Source organism: Harmonia axyridis, chromosome 3, assembly GCF_914767665.1.
Source record: "Harmonia axyridis chromosome 3, icHarAxyr1.1, whole genome shotgun sequence".
Classification (NCBI taxonomy): domain Eukaryota; kingdom Metazoa; phylum Arthropoda; class Insecta; order Coleoptera; family Coccinellidae; genus Harmonia; species Harmonia axyridis.
In genome coordinates, this window is record NC_059503.1 from 17441926 (window position 1) to 17462665 (window position 20740).

The 20740-nt window shown below is 32.4% G+C and overlaps 1 protein-coding gene across 17 annotated transcripts in view; it reads right to left on the minus strand.

Moving 5' to 3' along the window:
- The window catches only part of LOC123677109, a 117645-nt gene extending 107694 nt beyond the window's left edge, over positions 1-9951 (minus strand). For 6 of the 17 annotated variants that reach the window (XM_045613608.1, XM_045613597.1, XM_045613600.1 and 3 more), the window contains exon 1: positions 9832-9950. The gene's annotated coding sequence lies outside the window, so the exon portion shown is untranslated. Of the gene's footprint in view, positions 1-2829; positions 2990-9831 lie in introns of those variants that run through there. The other 11 variants (XM_045613606.1, XM_045613611.1, XM_045613607.1 and 8 more) reach the window with 5 other exon arrangements.
- Between the last annotated feature and the right edge of the window lie 10789 nt (positions 9952-20740).

Genomic DNA, 20740 nt, shown 5'->3' on the forward strand with positions numbered 1-20740 from the left:
ACAGGTATTAACCTTGATGTCCCTTTTTCAAGTTCATCGGCTTTTTCGTTTCCTTGAATACCATGTATATTTTTGTTTTTTTTTCATCTAAAGGATATCATGGGTGGATTTGTTTGTATTGCAGAACGTAACACTTCACTCAGCAAGTACTGTGCTTAACCCGCAATAACACATTTTTTCTTAAAACTACTACATTTTTGTAATTATAGTCACATTAAAGAGTGATACATTTCGAAAAAAGAAATTTAAAAATTTAAAACACTGGTTTTTAATAACAAATACCATTTTTGTAATCAAGTTACATTGGAATCCAATCGGATTGCTCGAAACAATCTGATATCAAAATTCTTAGTGAAATACTCTCATAAAATATAAAATACAAAAGCAAAATATTAAGAATTGATCATGATAAATTCGCAAAGCTATAAGCAGTCCGCAATTTGGAGAAATGAAACAAATTCAGCAGATACTGAATAACGTTCTAGCCAAATATTCCGGAATAATTGTTCCGTTGATTATGAGTGTGCGTGGAGAACAAATGAATTAACGACTCTCCAAAAATATCTTCTCATCTCTGCCTATAAATTTCGGACCGATTCATTACTTCACTAATGAACTACATGACAGCTAATGCTTATTAGGGAAATTGTTTTCTGAAAAATTTGAATATTTCTTATTCAATTCGGGAATAACAAGATGGGTATTATGAATGGATCCCTAATTGCGAAAGCGGATTCAGAACAGAGTCGAAATGAAGTCACTCAAAGTTTCAAGGGGAGAAATCTTATTTATCTTCGTATTTCGAAGTTACGCTCGGAATCAGATTCGATGATTATTGTATTCGAGAGGCGACATTTTCCGAAGCATTGTGTGAACTAAATCCAATATCTTTCTGTGAAGAAACCCGAGAAAATGATCCATATAAGGGAATTATTCAATCGCAGAAGTGTATATTTTATATAGTACCAGTACGTTATTTTATATTTTTGTTAAGTTTTCAATGTCATTCTTTCAACCATTCCTCGTCTGTAGGTAGGAAAAACCTTTTTTAGGACCATTCCAGAGAAAACAATGTTGTCTCTGTCCATTCCGTAAGATTAAATCAAAGATTATTCTCTTATCACCTCAGAAATATTCTTCGTCTTCTGTAACAATTGTGAAAACACGCCTTTTAGGTATCTAGTAAGTTTTCCAAAACGCTTACTTTTATCACCTTTGCGAATAGCTAGCATATTCTTGACCTTGGCTTCCATCAAATACCTAGAATGAATATTCATGCAATTCAGTCCATAGAAAACGTCTCTCAACATTTTCTTTGGCCAGAACATATTTTGGTCGATATACTTTCGATCCTATTTATCATCAATGAATATTCGGACCTTAAAGAACTCGGAGAAAATGTTTCAGAGAGATAGCATCTGAGCAGCACAATAGTACCTACGTACCACACAGTTTTCTGACATTCCCTTCACAAAATTTAGATACTCTGTCATAGGAGTTTGGCAATAAGTTTTTTACTGCATTTTTTGCTTTCTTGACTTATCTTCAATCTTTACATTTCAAGTTTGACAGTTCTACCATAGTGATGAATTAAATGATGATGCCTTAGAATTACCAGAGGGCATCAACTTCTCTTAATTCCCATGTTCCATACAAACTGTCTTGTCATACCATTTGATGACTTCATCCACAAATTTGAACATTAAATCTGATTGAATTTTAACATAATGAAAATGTATATTAATATTCTATGAGAGGAGGATGCTATTAAGATGCATAGAATTCCTGATGTGTGTACTGATTCGGTTTTTTTTCAGACTTTTTGAAATATCCATCTGTTGCCTTGGTATTCTGCTTCATCAGAGTTCTGTAAGGTGGCGCTCTTCAGAAATTTTCGAATTCCCGCTATCTTTCTGGAGCCGCTCAAAGATGAAATACTGATTGTAGATTTTACAAACTTTCACAATAAATTAAAATTCAGTTTCTATCGAATTTTTAATGAAATGAATGGAATATAAAATATTATTGTTCTATACTCAAAGGTCACGAGAGCCGAGAATCGAGAGAAATGTCAAATATAAACGATGTATGCGCCATCTGAAACAGACGCGATCCCTCGAAACCAAGTACGAATAAATCTGAAAAAATTTCCCGTTTTGTCTCAAAGTTTTACAGGTATAAGTAGACACACCAGGTTTTCAATGTATCTTAGCAGGAACGTAACTTTGGCATCATCCAAACAAATCATCATTTCTCGAAAACATTTTGCTGGCCTATTTTTCTGACTTGAGTAGGTACTAAATATTGGTGACAAAATACATTTTTATCCATACAAATGATTAGGGTAAAAACTTGTTCGGGACAGTCTATTAATAGATCTAATACAAGACTATTAATTTTATTGATGAAAGAAATTGGCCCCAAAAATCATGAATTGATCCATCAGTCTCGAATAAAGTAGAGAGCATTAATTGCAATAATGACTATCATTAATACCTCGAGTTGTTATTCCCTGATAGGCGCCTATGCGGCAAGCAGGAATAATAATTATCATTATTGCTGCATGGTATAATCTACTATCCAAACCAAATAAAAATAACACGAACAATTGGAAAATTATTTAATTGAATAACAGAAAAATTTCAACATTGAAACATTCTCCTTTCCAACGTGCTCAATTAAGTCACATTCAAATTGATCACACCCAAGGTGAAACTGAATCAAATTTCATCCAATTTATTTAATTCAGGAAGCCAAACCAACACACAATCCAAACTAACGAATCTCACTACCCGTAAAAAAGAAACAGATAAAAAGAAACAAACTCACCGCAGGAAAGCAAAATGCACTCCATTCGATGGAAAATCCTGACAGCTCAAAAAATGTATCACCAACAATGCCGTTCCCTTGATATTCTGCACGTATCATAAACCCCTTGCGTTGGGTCAATTTAGGTCGGAGTATTCTTGGTAAACTACATTTTTGTTGAGGTTTTCATTAGAGCGCCGCGACGGCTCACCGCAATACAAGTCCCAATATCAAACAATCGACATGTGATTGGAGTGCGCAAGCTGATGGCTCTTCCGTGCCCCGCTGATTCATGTAGATATTCAGGTTAATGGAGTTAATGGTATTTTGCAGGGATTGGCGTCGGCTGGCGTCGTTTGTCAGTCTGCTAGAAATGCCACGGTGCGAATGCACCCTCCTTTGAATTTCGACGTTGATGGGTCAGAATATCGATGCAATGCAGGAGGGCAACATCGTTCGCTGAAATTCTCTGACCGTATTTCAATTCCTGCGGAATAGACTAGGCCAGTCATTTGGGAACTTTCGAATTATGTACTAACTGACAGAGAAACTGCAACACCCAGAAGGAGCTGTTTCAATTAATTTTTTTTTATAAAACATAGATAATATAGCAAGGAGTAAATGATTGAAATTTGAAGATAAACACATAGGATTTACAATTTATTGATAATGTGTTTGTCCACTGCGATAATCTAAACATTCTAAACACTCTACAACACGTCTAGGCATTGATGCAATAAGATGGTCTATTTCTTCTTGAGGGATACTATCCCAAGCTATCTGTACATCATGTCTCACAGCAGCCAAAGTCCATGGGAGTTGGGGTAAATTTCGAAGCCGAGTTGTCCCAAACATGCTCTATGGACGAAAGATCGGGGGATCTGGGTGGTCATGGCAAAATATTCACATGAGTCGATTCGAAAAAGTTCAAACAAATTCTGGCAACATGAGGTCGAGCATAATCTTGCAGAAATATTGGATTCTCGAGCCGGTTAGGGTAAGGGAAAACATATGGCTTCACTATTTCTTGAAGGTAACGCAGCGTTGTCATGTAACCTCGAATAAAGACTAATGTTGACCTACTTGCATGTGCAATAGCAACCCATACCATAACTCCTACTGTCGGGTGTACATGACGCTCAACATCAAACTGAGGTTCACATCTTTCTCCCCGACGTCGTCTAACCTTTCTTTGGCCATCATGTGCAGGTGAATTGAAATTCACCAGAAAAGGCGACCTGATGTCATTCCTCATTCCAATCGTTGCCGGCGATGCTCAACCGTCAGAGGAAACACAAGATGAGGTCGATAATATTGCAGTCCAAAAACCTTATCCGGCGTAAACCGTTCGGCCAGTTACAGGATGGCCTAACCACTCATCAGCCAAAGATCGAGTTGTCGCAAATCGGTCTCTAAAGGCCATAAGTCATAGACGTCGACCTTGAACTTCATTTGTGTCCCTTCGACGTCCGTCGTCCGGTGCCTACTTTTCTTCGATTTTGGGCATTATCAAACCACGCTTGACAACATCTCATAACAGTAGTTATCATAAAGTAATACTTTTCCTGCCTAGGCAGTAAAATGATTATTCTCAATGCGCATAGAATATTCGACATTTTCTGACAATCAATATTTTTTGCCACCTTCCTAATTTCTGGAGGAGAAAGTATTTTATGTCGCTATCACTGTCTATAATCTGAATATATTCGATATTTTTTTCAAAAAGCTGTCAGATATTTCATAAGTTTCATAGTTTCATAACTATAATTATCATGGACATTTATGCGAGGCTATGAACTATCATCCGCGGCAGTCAATCTACTACTTTGCTGCCAATAGTAAAACAATTAATTATTTTAGCTCGCAATCTCATTAAGAACATATACTAGTGTCTAACACTACACGGTGAAAAAATTATTATTCAACGCATGAGTAAAAATGATAAATATAATTCCCACAACTTTTCATCAGAATACGACAATGATTGTTTTGCCACACTGTGGCTTCATCAGGTGTTTACATTTCATATTTTTGATTTGAAATGAATTCATCCAGTGAGAACGGAATCCATCAAATAATTATTATTCCACAACAAAAATATTCAAATTTGATAATCAACTGTTGTAGTCCATTTCCATAAATCAACATCAGAGTAGATGGGGAAAGCCATATACGGGAAATATTTCATTTATTTCCGCACGAATTAGTAGACTGTGAAATTGCCTATGCGAAAATGGAATCTGATGTTGAGGTATGAAAATATTCGCAACTTTGAATAGGAGGGTCTTGTAGGCCTTGTAGCGATAAAACTCTCTCATGAGAAAGAAATTCAAACACGCATCGTATCACAATGCCACAATGGGGCTGAAATGAGAGTGATATATTGGACAGTTCCATGAAAAATAATAGTTCAGTTTTCCCATAACTCTCAAAAATTCATTATTTTATTCAGTCCCTCAAAAAAAAAGCGAACAATGTAGTAAGGCTTGAGATACGATGAGCTTACTATCATGAAATGCATTAATCTGGCGGAAAAAGTGTCCCTGGAGCTTTTTATATGAACCTCACAGCTTGCGAATTTTGGCTCCACCGTCGATTCTAAGAATTTTATGGAACATGTTGTACAGGATGGGCCTTATGTGCATTGGTGGTTTGTATCGCCTCGCTTGTAATTCAGGAAGTTGAGGCAGTAACCTATCCAGAGCAGTTCGCACAAGAATACTGATTCGTTTTACTCTCTGTAGGGCGTTGGATATCCAATATTTATGACGATGATATTCATTGTTTTTCATTTCGAAAATTGAAGAATAGCACATCGTATACTCCCGTCCAGTACCTATCTCAAATGTTGATAACACATTTGTATATGTCACATAATGTTTATAACTTCTTTCAACCTTCATATTCACGGAACTCTATGCCTCGGAGTTTCCAGTTTTTATAGTGTACGTTGTTTGAGAAAAGAGTACTCTTTTTTTCAAGTTTTGAACTAAAGTGCCTTAAGAAACGTTCTGTAGGAATATTGATTTTTTTATCATTATAGGTGTACAACTTAGCTTCCGCCGTTTTGCAATAGATAGTGGTAACAAGAAGTGGTAGTTGAAATAAATAGATCGAAGATGTCATACAATAAGCTTAACGCCATCAAAATATTAGTTGATTTGTGTCTGCATCATAAAGTTATTCTGGATTACACATGCTAGCTTAAGAGCCAAATTCCCATTATTTGCGGGAGGTTTTAATTTTCTGCTTCAATATGAAGAAATCTGCGTCTGAGGCTCACCGAATGCTCTCAAATATCTATAGTGAGGCCACTATTTGTGAAATAACGTGCCAAGAGTGGTTTCAACGCTTCAAGAACGGTGATTTTGACGTCGAAGATCAGCAACTCGGTGGAAGAGAGAAGGTTTTCGAAGATGCAGAATTGGAGGCATTACTTAATCAAGACTCGTGTCAAACGCAACAAGAATTGGCAGGATAATTAGTGTGACGCAATAAGCTATTTCAAAACCCCTGAAAGTCATTGCAATGCTTCAGAAACAAGGAAATTGGGTGCTGTACGAGTTGAACACGAGAGATGTTGTACGGTGTTTGTTTGCTTGTGAACAGCTGCTTGCAAGGCAAAGAAGGGATTTATGCATCGCATTGTGACTGGAGACGAAAAATTGATTCATAACAATAATCCCAAGCGAAGAAAATCAATAGGATATCCCGGCCATGCTTTCATGTCTACGGCCAAACCACGGGCGTAGCCAGGGGGGGGTTTGGGGGGTTCAAACCCCCCCCGAAATGTTAAAGATGTCAAAAAAACTTATTTTTTTTTTCGAAATATCGAAAATATTTTTTAATGGAATTTGTAAAAAGTGAATGAAATTATCACTCTCAGTTCAATTAATTTGTAATGTGAAATTTGAATTAAATTACCTCTACGTAATCCAGTCAATTTGTGCTCACATGTGCCCCTCAAAGGAAAGTTATGGGTTAGTTTGATTTTTTCGATCGTATGTAACGGATGTTTTTTTTTCGAGGTATATAACTTTAAGTTGGCATAACTGTTCAAGATGGCGACCGATTTAACAGCTGTCAAGTGATTTATTCCCACTATTCCCAGTTCGGTTTGGCAAATCATCATGAATAGACTCACTCCTGAACAACGCTTGAAAATAGTGCAATTTTATTTCGAAAATAATGGTTCTGTGCGGAATACGTATCGCGCACTACGTCCATTAGCGATGAAGCGCACTTCTGGTTGAACGGCTACGTCAACAAACAAAACTGCCGCATTTGGAGTGAAGCTAATCCTCAAATGTATGTCGAAACACCGTTACATCCAGAAAAACTGACTGTTTGGTGCGCTTTATGGGCTGGTGGAATCATTGGTCCGTACTTCTTCAAAAACGATGATGGCCAGAACGTTACAGTCAATGGTGATCGGTATAGAGCCATGATTACTAACTTTTTCATTCCTGAATTGAACAACCATGATGTCCAGGAGCTGTGGTTCTAACAATACGGCGCAACATGTCACACAGCTCGTTCCACAATGGATTTATTGGAAGACACGTTTGGTGACCGCCTAATTTCACGTTTTGGAGCAATTGGCCTCCAAGATCTTGTGATTTAACACCGCTAGACTGCTTTCTGTGGGGCTATGTAAAGTCATTGGTCTATGCGGATAAGCCACAAACCCTTGACCATTTGAAAGACAACATTCGCCGTGTTATTGCCGATATACGGCCACAAATGTTGGAAAGGTCATCGAAAATTGGACGTCCAGATTGGACTACATCCGAGCCAGCCTTGTCGGTCATATGCCAGAAATCATATTTAAAATGTAATGCCACAAGATTATCTTGCGGATAAATAAAATTCATATCAATCGAATGATCCATCGTTGTTTTATTGCAATTTAAAGTTCTATAGCTCTAAAAAAAACACCCTTTATTTTTTTGGGTTCTGAATCCGAACTGAGGTTCAGCACAAAAATTCTGTGACGGAACATTAAAAAAAAATACAAAAAAAACTTAATCTTCTGACGTTTTCTTCCATAAAGTTTTTTGTCCGAAAACCCTGGCTCAAACGATAGTTCAAAATTGGCGTATATTATCTATCTCTGCTAAAAGTCAGTTGATGGGGTAGTTTTAATTTCTTTGATTTATTATCTCTGTTTCTGGAGTACAGAATTCGAATCTGAAGTTTGCCACCCAAATTTCATGATAAAACATTGAAAAAAATGCAAAAAAGGTGACAACTATCATTTTTTACCGGTTTTTTGCATATAAACTTTCTACTCATGAATTTGAATTTGAGTACTCTGTTGTATTAATACTACGACGGTATTTTTTTCCTAAATATATTTATAGGAATCGATGTAAAGAAATAAACTAAATTTCAAAAAGTGATTTTGAAAATGCTTTTTTTCTCAAAACATACTTGAAAAATAAAACTAGTGAAAATAGACTCAATGGGTTGGCTCTTTTAAGGTTGATATATTCAAAAAGAAAAACATAAGATTTTTTTTTTAATATGTAAAACCCCCCCCGAAACTGAAACCTGGCTACGCCCGTGGGCCAAACCATGTACAGTATTTGGTGGGACCAGTTCGGAGTAGTCAATTATGAGTTGCTAAAACCGAGTATTGAAAGACAAACGTGCAATACAACGAGAAACATGATAAAGTGATATTTCAGCATGACAATGCTCGACCTCATGTTGCGAAAATGGTTGAGACATATTTGGAAACGTTGAAAGTCTACCCCACCCGCTGTATTCTCAAGACGTTGCTCCCTCGGACTATCACTTGTTTCGATCAATGGTATTGATGAGAGGCACTTCCGTTCTTATGAAGAAGTGAAAAATAGGACAGATTCGTGGATCGCTTCAAAATATGACCAGTTTTTTCAACGCGGGATTCGTACGCTGCCCGCCTACTGGAGTGGTATGCGCCTATGCTAGAATCAGGAATGTTTACTATAGCAAGATCCTGATTCTGTTCGGAAATGAATGATGTGTAGGTGTTGTGAAGACAAGGTGAAAGAATATTCAAAGGATATCTTTACTTGGATTTGAAGCATTATACCGTTTGTTCCAATAAAGTTTGACCAATTGGTATTCTCCCCACTTTATTATAAATATTTTGTGTGCAATATCAACACTCTGACTATGAGGAAACGAGTGATGATTCGGAATTCTCCTACTATTATTTCACTTCTATTTTTACGTTTTCTATCTGGACTATGTATACGACAGATACCTATATTAAATGCTTACTCATTTTCTAATGCATTACGGAAAACATATGGACCATCAAAATTTTGGTATCTATGAATGAGAAAATGATTATTTATCAAGAGAAAAATATTAAATGTATGAAATAATTGGTTGTTTGATAAATTGAAACATTACTTTTTATGGATTTTCGAATTTATGAAAAAACATTGATTTCATACATACGATAAATAGCAAGAATGGAGACACTGTTATCAATATAGAATCATCAAAAACTTACTACTCATGTCATTAAATTCAAGTTTGATAATATCCGTTTGTGAATCATTCAGGAAAACTGAATTTTGTTGAATAATATATTGAACTCTAAAATTTCTACTATTAATAAGCATAAGTTTAGGAATATCAAGTTCATCAAATTCTTCTTATAACTGTCTGTTCTTGATCATTATCCAGATCATAACATATCAATCAAATTGTTATTTATTTCTGCTAAATCAAAATTTTCTTACCGTTTGGTGAATGCGCTGGTACTCAAGTTAGGCCAAGGTTTTTTCTTTCATTACATACTATTTGCTTCTTGTTTCGATCAACATCAACTTGAAACAATTTGAAGATGAACCCCTCAATACTTTGTTATTCAGAAATAATATATGCAGACTTACATTCAATACAGATCAACAAAAAATTTGTGGTTGAAATTACGACACAACCGAAGCGCATAAACGCACAGAACTGGCTTTAGATAGAGTTTTTATTTTGAACTTACACCTAAATCCCTACATAGAAGCTTACCGGTAAAATGTAACATAATTCAGAAAAATCTCCGAGAAAAACAAACAACGTGGTTTACCAAGACGCGAGATTGGTTTGTAAACACGAATTTTCGGATGAGATCATGCGCTTGAGTTCGAATCGATAGGCTTTTTAACACATGGCCAAAAGATGATCCAAGTTTATACCCATTGAGCTCAAGAATAATCATAACGGAAGTCATTGCAGCTGTTTAATATCTTTCGAAGTGCATTCAACGGATAGAATTGAATTTGTTGTCGAATTCCGACTGTAGCTTCATTCGCTTTCTTATAGATGTCACTGTAAGTACCATGCACTCCCTTATTTTTGAAGTTTTTGAAATAGGAAACATTGCAATTTTCTGCAAGCGTTTCTTTATAGATCAAAACTCCTGAAAGCGAATTATTTTAATTAAACTATTCTTGCGTGATTGCCAAAATATCTTAAATGTTCAAAATTTCCAGCCGATAATAGTCTTATAACTTTGAAGAATTCGAGGTTGAAATAAATAATTTCCGTCCATACACGATAATTCTCGAATGGAATGGGCTACACCCTTGATATTTTCAGGTTATATTCCGGCTCGTGGAAATATTTAGTTCACCAATGGTTGAATGCGTTTGATAGCATATACCCGTGAAAAAACTCGTATTTTCATTTATTGGAAATACATCATGAGATCTATTTGAAAATTGATTATCTGTTGCAAAATAATTTAACGGAAAATTCATGAGAACCGTATCATACAGATTTCGAAAATATTTCTCATTAAATTTATATTTATCCTTCAAATTTTACTGAAATTTGCAATATATGAAGATAATCAATTAAATGAGCGTCAATTCTGATATGTAGCTTGAATAAATAATAAAAACATAAATAATAAAGTCATTCTGAAGTGATATCCTTTGAATCGCACCTTTCGGAGAACGTTCTAGATTTGTTTAGAATTTTTCTCTCTATTTGCAGGTAGAGTGACAGGCACAAGAGAAAATGTTCGTGGTTCTCCAAGTTTATGTTTCATAAAGCAGTAAGTATTTATTATCCAAAAATATGTAAAATCCAATGAAATAATCGATCGAATCCGAATTAGGCAGAAAATTCTGTATCAATTTCACATATTTGAGATTCAATTGATTATATTAATTATTATATTATTAATTATTGAGGGGGAAATAGGTTTGATAATAAAAATCAATTTATCACACACATTTTATTCTATACAAAACTATACAATGTAATATTTACAGAAAAATTATAAAACTTAATAAAAAATCAACAAAAATGAACAAACAAAAAATTAAAAATAAAACAGAACGGAACATGAAATCCAAATGAAAAGAAGAACGTTAAATCATTAGTTTTGCAAAAAAATATTCTGTTATACCGAAACACAAACTTTTAAATTCTAAAAATTACAATTTTTCTTCCTATGCTAGAACTAACCTAAAAGACACAACTTATCTATAAATCAATACACACTCAAGCAAACGCATTACATATATCAAAAATTATAAAAAAAACACACACGAAGAATATTCAGTTTTGGTGACATCAATTTTATGGTACTAAATTAATTCAATTCAGGAATTAAATATTTCTGTGAGTAGTAGTATTCAGGAAAAGACGATATGATCAATTACGAAATGTTTAATTCGACAAGCAGTGGCGTAGCTAGAGGTTTACCATGGGTCTGTGCGAAAAAGCAAAATGGGTTCGTATTAAACCTGATTTAATTTGATCAAGTTGAAAAAACTTCCACCACCATGTCATTCGATAGGTACACCACTTTAGGCAAGTCAAATAATTTATGTAGGTGATCTATTTCGTGATATTATTTCGGATCTTTTTCATGCCAAACTTCATTTTGGTGTTGAATAAAATCTGATTTATTATTGTTGGGAAACATTAATTACGTAATCGTATTGATTTTTTCAATCCAGCATAAATAGACAAAAGGTTGAACAGCATTATATTATCACATACTGATTAAACTTTTCGAAGATAATTTAATAAAAATTGAAATAACAATCTGTGAAAAATATATATGATGCGATTATATATGGTAAATATTTCAGTACAAATTACATTGATGATCCAATTGATTCCACTGATTGGATGTTAATTGATTATTCAATGTGTTAATTTTAATTCCGAAAGGAATAGAGATATCCAACAATTGAAATAGTTCATACCTTCTGATTGAAATACAGAAGCTACCAATATTCTCGAGTAACATTTTGGAATGGGTCTTCTGTACGAGTATTAAAAATAATTTTTTCGATCAAATATCAATTTGGATTTTTCAATGTTTTGCGTCATCAATCACTTTAAAAATTTTCGTGTTAATGTTTTGGTCTTCCACTTAATATTGAGCTCGAAGTCTGGAAGCCTCTCAAAAGGAGCGATAAAAGTGGCTGTATCATTCTCCATTATTGGAAGGACTTACTCCCTTCACATTGTAAAAGTTGTATATAATGAAAACCAACCGGGAGGAAAACTTTCTCGACTCCGTAATGTGAAAACTTTTGGGAATCTTTTTCATGGTCTTATATTGGGAATGCGGGCCAGAAACAATTCGATTCAAATGAACTGTGAAAATGTATGAACCCCTATTTCTTTCATAGTTTTTCAGTGATTTCCGAAGATATCTTTCATCTGTAGTATGAAGTAAGTAGATAATAAAAAGTGTATGGATGTCGAGAAAAATTGAAACAATTTCAGATTCAAGTCCTAAATGATGTAGGTATTCGATTGAAATACATTTTGAGATGCAGATTCGAGTCCTAAATGATGCATAAAATAAAAAAAAACGAAATACATATTCGATCAGAAAAATTCGTAGAAATATCGAAAAGAGAAATTTTGAAAGTTATGAAGAAAGAAAGCCGTCATGGCACCCGATGTTATAACGAACCTATTTGACAAATGCGAGAGAGATGCACACAAAAGTTTTCAAAATTCGAAATTCAAACAAAAATATAATCGTATTAAATCCGTCAATATAAAATGGGAATTTCTGTTAATTTATTGTGAGCAGAGAAAAATTGATAATGAAATTCTATGTATCTGAAAAAATTGCAGATGACTTGAACCGAACTATCGCACTCAGAAAAAAAATAATACATTTTTATAGTTTGACCCGATAAAGTTTAAGGTATTTCCAGATAATACAGAAATAAATATTGAATGAACAAAATATTTATAATTCAGTAAAAACTAAGACAAATGTAATAAAAAACAAAATAATAATAAAATGGCTGAGAATAGTATAATTCATCCGAAAAACGAAAACATAAATGAATAGAAAGACTTGAAAAATTGAATTTTTGATGAGGCATGAAACAGAAAACAAAAATTTATGATTGTATTCGCTGAAGTGTAAAAGAAGTGTAGAATAAAAAAACAAATATTAAAAATAGAACAAAAATTTTAACTTTAAAATGATCGATTGGCAATAACTAAAAAAATACGGAAAAGACTGAAAAGATTTAAATTTGTATTTGTAGAATGGGGCAAGATGTGAAGGTAAAAATGAAAATAAAATAACTAATAAAGAATAAAACGAAAACTGAGTATAATTATACTAATATCAGCCTGATGAAGGAAAATTTTTCGAAAAAATTAATAGGTAGAAAAAACGAAAATTGAATAATAGGAAGAAGTAGGAAAATGAATAAAAAAAATCAACCGAAATAATAAAGGAAACCGAAATGTGCAATTAGTAGTTCAAACTGTAAATCTGGAAAACGAATATTTTTAGAGACAATATTGAAACGAAACTAATGATTTCATAGCGAGAATGTCATAATAAAATAAAATTTCAAAGTTTAATGATTAAAGAAAAAAACTGCCCAGTGAAATCAAAAAAAAAAGAAAAGAAATGCTTTCGAAATCATCAAATGAACTGAATCCGAATTCCGAATCAATAAATTGTATACGAAATAGATTTCTGAGTGCAGATTATCTACACTGAAATATTCCATGGGTTAGAGTAGGTTTATCGAAAATAAAATTGGTACCCTATGTTGTTACTAAAACAGATTTTTCATTGGGAATATCCAGTTTTCAGTGAATTCATTAAATGTTCTTGATAACATATGTAGCTGTCTATTCAATTTGAATTATGAGTCATAAGTCAGTTGTTCTGATAAGAGGTTTTTGTATTGAATTTTATAAAAATATATATATATCTTCAAACTCAACGGAAAAACAATAGTCAAATATAATTCGATCAACAGAAAATCAACAACTTGCAGTCAACTAAACACTGCAGAAAAATTTAAAACAAAAACAATGAAAGACATATTAACATCAAATTCAACAATGTATTGAAAATAATTTGGAAATGAATCAATAACTGTCAACTCGTAATGGCAAACAAAAACTCAAAAGGTTGAAACAGAAACTTAATAGATTCAAAACATAAACTCAACAATTGAAAATAAAAAATAGATACTTAAAACGTTGCAAACAAAAACTTAACTTTCAACAGAAAATAGTACTTTTCGAAAAATCAACATAAGCGTTTTGTTTCAATGAATGCTTGAAGACTACCGGTGTTTTTCTATTAATGATTTTCCATGGAATCGCAATTAATAGATTTTTTATTTCACGAAAAGATCACAGTTCTTGCTGAAAATGTCGCCAGATATTCAATCATATTTGTCATTATTATTATTATTATTTTTATACCATAATAATTGATGTCACCAAAGACCTTTATATGTTGAGACTTTTTATTACTTTGAAGCAGCAAATTTATATGAAATAGTTGGAACCTTGCTCTCAACATCTTTCATTAACGATAACATTAAGTGTGGGTTTCCTGCTTCAAAATAAGGGACGAAGATAATGTCTCTTTCATCTTGGTACATTATACATATTTGTATTTATTTTGTACAAGCAAATCTTATTGTTGCTAATTCATGACCTCAGTTTTAAATGTTGGTTTCTATCGTTACCCTTCCAGAATTCAAATAAATACCTGAATTTTTGAATTTACACTAGTTTTCTAAGAACAAATTATGTATGCATGGTGATATTTCAAAATCAATTTTATTCATCTTTAACGCAGTGAATTTTGCCTGAGGTATGAATATATTTTTTTTTGTTTTTTTTTCTTGGGGGTTCTTTTCGAAAAACTCAAATAAAAATTAAATGAAAAAAAAATAAAGAAAATAAAATGAAAATTAAATAAAAAAAAAAAATAAATTGAATGAAAATAAACTTTAAATCAAATGAAAATAGAACGGAAATTAAATGAAATAAAAAAACTGAATAAATTGAAATATATATGAATATATCAAATTATATTTTTGATATATTTTTCAATATATATTTTTCTTTTTGAACGATTAGTCAAATATTCTGATCATGGATCATAATTTTCTCAGATTTTTGGTTTTTGGATGGCATCTTGATTCTTATGATGATGATATATTAGAATCATCTGCGTATGCAGTGGAATTTATCTGAGGTATAATTATATATTTTTGTTTTTTTTTTTGGGTTCTTTTCGAAAAAGTCAAATGAAAATAAAAACAAAATCAAAATTGAAATCAAACATAAAATGGAAAGAAAGTCAAAATCAAATGAAAATAAAATAAAATAAAATGAAAACAAAAATGAAAATGAAATTAACGTACTATAAAAAATTGAAACTTAAATAGATCGAATCTTATTTCTTATAATTTTTTTCAGTATATTCTCTTTTCAACCAATTCATCAACTATTCGTAGCATGAATCCTAATTTTCTCTAAGTTTTAGTCTTCTTGCCATGGCAGTCTTGATTATAGTCATCAGTTTGAGAATAAATGAATTTTCGGTCAAATCAAAACAAGGCACTCTTGGCATACCATTCAAATTTAACAGTAACGAATAACAGAACAATTATGAACGAAGATAAACTGTAGATAACAATCTTGAACAATTCAAACCTGTGGCTTCTATAGTACGATGTGTTGCTTCGGTTTCAGTGGGCCTTAATTTGGTAGATTATTTTGAATGCAGATCTACCAGATAACTGTCTTGGTCTGCCAACATAGGAAATCCACAATGTACGGTGCTCACAGAATGATTAATATTTGCAAAACATAACAATTCGGACGCCTTTCTCACATTTTTATTTCATGCTATAACTGAGTTTTTTCGAGGTGCTCAGCATCCTGTAAAGGAGGAATATAATAAGTCTTTTGTGGCAACAAAAATACGAAATATGTATAAGAAGTTTCAAAAGAAGATATTTCTAATCGAAATTTTATATCAAGATATAATAGATAACAATAAAATAAAAATAATTGTTTTGAAAGAAATCTATCAACGTAATAAAAACAAAAAATTTTAATTATTACTTTACGAATAATTACAAACGTTTTAACTAAATTTTCTTAATATTGAGAGAATGTGAATTCTATAGAATAATCTTGCAATTTATCCGGAAAGCGAAAACAAAAATGAATGTGAAAACTTAAAAAAATGAAAATGAAATAGAAAACCAAAATTTATGGTTGAATTCGCTGAAGTGTATAAGAAGTATAGAATAAAAAAATAAATATTAAAAATTGGACAGAAAGTAATAGCTTAAAAATTATCGTATTATGAAAAATTATAATTAAAAACGATAATTCCATTGAATTTTGAAATTAAATGATGGTATGAAAAATAGTGATTTCATGTAGTGAATGAAAAATATAAACCACATTCCACAGCAAAAATTTTAAAAATCAGAACACCGTCTTTCCAATGTATATTTTCCTGGGAATAATTCGGTTTACTTACATTTTCCTCGAGTTCCTCTGAACGAATAAACGCACTGGAGAAGACATCCAAAGAAACAACAACGGAGGGAAAATGGCCTTTCAAGGCCAAATTCCCTCGAATAACAACACCAACAAGGAACTTAACTATAACAACAACTGAGTTGGAATGGATGATATGCCTAAAAATCCTCCGGCTTATATACTTCATTTCGATATATCCCCACCACCATAAAGCTCTTTAAATCGTACTGGTTTATTATTGAAATTAATCAACAAAAGTTCCCCTGGTGAATTGTCCCTCTTAACTTGCGCAATGCTTTAGGGGTGGATGAATCTTTCTTTATTTCGTGTGAGAATATTTTCAAGGAGCACCCCAGCGTAGTTGACCCAGGTGGTGGAATTTAATGCTCTGGAAGGTACCTATACGTTTCTGGTTCAGTTAAAGGGACCTTTGTTTGGGAATCGTATGTTATTGCATGAACGGTATTGGAAATTATTATGGTAATGATTCCTTTCAAAGACCGTATCATCCTCAGTTGAATGGGAATTTTGTCTTGAGAAACTGCAGAAGGGTTCATACGAGAGAACTGGATTTATATAATGTTTGATGTCCACAATGATATCACTTCAAATAACGTATTTGCAAGAGGTGAACAAATTGTAATATGCTCAAGTTTCCTAACATTTTAACGGAAAAATGAGTATTATTCCCGTTTATTATAGAAAAGTCTGAGAAAGATTTCACATAATGCAACAGTGTTCTGAAATGTCTTCAAGTTTCAGGAATTTGATTTACTCATATTCTCATAATTTGAGAGCACTCATCTGGGGAGGCAAAATCATAATAACAACATACATAATACATAATTGAGTAGGTTGTAGCTGAATTGCTCGAAAAATCATCGTCGATGCTACAAGAATAATAGTCGTCTAACTTTTTAATGTCAGGTCAACCAATATAGAAACAAATTTATCAATTGCTTCAATGACTTTCAACATTCAACTACTACCGAATTGGTATAATACTGAAGCAACGGACTGAGAAACTTATTCCATTATTTATTCAACAATATTGATTAACGTTTTAGCTTCTTGATCTATCAATATTTCGATTTCTATTATAGTTTCCTTTTTACGCGAGTTGTGAAATAACGCATTGGAAACGATAATCAATTGAATATTTGAATACTCCTTTTACAAATTCAGGTAACTTTATTGCTACCATTCTTACAATTTCTTCAAACCAACTCATTTTAAGAGTGAAATTTTCTATCCTCAAAACAAATATCTCTCAATTTTTAATGCAGTTATGAAAGTTATTCTGCTGAATCGAACTATCAAAGTATTCAGGATCTCAGCACTCAGCAGGATATCTGAAAATTCTGAAGGTCATTGCTTACTTGATTTTGATTCAGTTTCATCGAAAGAAGAAAATCAATTCTTCATAAAATGTTTAAATGAACTTTGAAACTAAGTGACTCATATTACAAGGACTAAATTCTATGTGAATCTTTTGTCCAATCTTTTGAGCAATTTCTCCATGTAAATGCCAATATTCTAAATATATTCAATGGGTCCTATTTTATATTTATGGAAAATAATTTTTGGATGCAATTGTTTTGAAGAGTTAGGTTGGTTCAAAATTATCGAAAACTGCTCTTTAAAAAGTGAATAATAAAAATTTCTTCTTTTCAGATGTGGTTCGAAGGTAAATAGAGAACTAGCTAAGAAAATATTTATTGTTTGATAGGGGCGTTGAACTGTATGCATTTAAATAAATAAAATTGAGATGTAACAACAAAACATCCTATTCGTCGAATTACTGTGAATGGATGAGGGGGAGTAAAAATCAATATTTCCCCTGATGACTTTTAAAGATGTTAATTGATACAAGATTATATACGGGTACTCAACGAAGTAATGATTTTATTGCAATAGCAACACGTGGAGGGACTTACGTTTGAGGATGGTGGTCACGTTTTATACAGGGAAATATGTGGGTTTTCGTGAAATGAACAGTACTTCCCCTTTGATGCTTGATTGGTTTTGATGCGGGTGCTTTTAGCAACTCGGGTGATGTTAGTGTGGGTGTGTATTTTATGATCTCGTTTGTTAAGTATCACATGGAAAAAGGGAAAAAGAATTGAATCCATTTATCTTCATTATGAATTTCCTATTTGACGAATTAACTAAAAACTTTAGTTGATGAAATATTGAGAATCCATTTAATTTATTTTGGAATGATTTCCAAACTAATCGCTCGTCGTGCAGTACGAAACAGATTGAAATGTTCGAAAACGCTTTGGAAAAATTTGGTCAGCAGGATTATATAATTTGGTTTCAAAGAGAAAATTGTACCAGCTATAAATATCTCCAGAGTTTTATGGTATCGAATTTACAGATCAAAAGGATTATCGGTGATGATCTTATTCTTGGATCAACAATTATTCAAAAGGAAGCAATTGAGAATATTTCGTAATTTAATTTTTCAATTCGATATCAGTGATTGAGTGCTTCGAGAATTGTCAGAAACTGTATCATAAGTTTTGATGAGATGTTCGCAATGGCACTGAACTGAAGTAGTAATTTGTTTATTTTGTGCAGAAATTTGCACTGAAAGCAATGAATGTTGGATAAACAATATTGTAAAATTTTTTCTACGATCGAATTCATTTTGTTTTTATTTCAAATTTTATTGAAGATCATCATACATTTTAAAATAGTTCTAACTACATGCATTTCAAACTGAAATTCTTTATGAAATTAATAATTCGATTCTTTCAATTGATATTCAATTCATCAATGCAGTTCAATCAATTTACTCCATTAATTGATGGATAAACTATATTATGAGTAATTTCGTGAAATCTATTTGATTTATTAATTTCATTTATTTATCTCTGGAATTGCCGAATGATGAATTTTCCTACCCCCAGTTTAAGTACTGGAATATGTGAAATGTTATCGGAATTCAAAAATGAAAGAAATAATGGTAAAAATCAATACGGTGGGAAAAGTTATTGAGTGGTACCTTTGTTTGTACCTATTTGATAAAATAAGTGAACATAAAACCACAAAAATTATTATTGGATTTAATCAATGCGTTAGTCATCCATAAAATCAACTTATATTATTTTTGTTTACGATAAAATACTCAGGACAAAATCACCTGAATTAATCAATATTGTTTCATTATTTTCAAGATTGAACCATCGGAATCGGTCGAGAAAATTTACATAATTCACGTTTTGGCAGATCAGCCAATGTGTATTATTTTGTCGGATTTATTGAATCATCTTTGAAGTTGGCTGCTTTCAGAATAATATGAATATGTTATTTTATTTCTCTATTTCACTATCGCAATGAGTTCATTACAATTCTAAAAATAGTGCTGTAATGATCTCATTACAGCATTGTTTTCAGTTATATTTTTCGTTTTGTGGTTATCTACACAGACTTCCAATCCCGTCAAAATTCAACACACATCAATTGTCAATATAATATAATTTGGATTTAGTGAAATGATTTGCGACATTATTCGCAATTTCTCTTGATTCTGTTGGTGTTAAATCGATTTCAGCAGACATAATTCACGAATTCAATGCGTAATTTTGAATTATTTCAAAATTCGAAACGTACGATTCAAATTCATATTCCGTAATCTGTCAATTTTCGTAACAGTCACACTAACTGCCAAGATGCAATACGAATTTTTTATTGAATTTCTACAAGATTTCACGAAATTTGACTGGAATAGAGAAAATATCTTCTAATACTCGTTGCAGAAGGCAATTCCAACACTCTTGCGTTCTAAAACTTGCTCCTTCGTCGCTCGTTCTCGAATTTCGCATTCGTGTTGGAATAGGAGCCCATTCTGCAACTTGTTTCAGAATATACTATTGTATTGCACCATTTGCGTCAAATATTTTGTTCCATAATTTCATCCATTATTGAAGTTTCACAATAATTGACGGAATGTTGAAATAATTTGGGAATTTATTTCCCCATTCGACAAGGGTTGCTGAAAAGGCTCTCGAACATATTTCTCTTTCATATACAATTTTCACATACAATTTTTTCAATTTTATAACCTTCAATAAAAAATCTTTCCACGATAAATGATTTTGTCCCCGAACAATCCTAATTA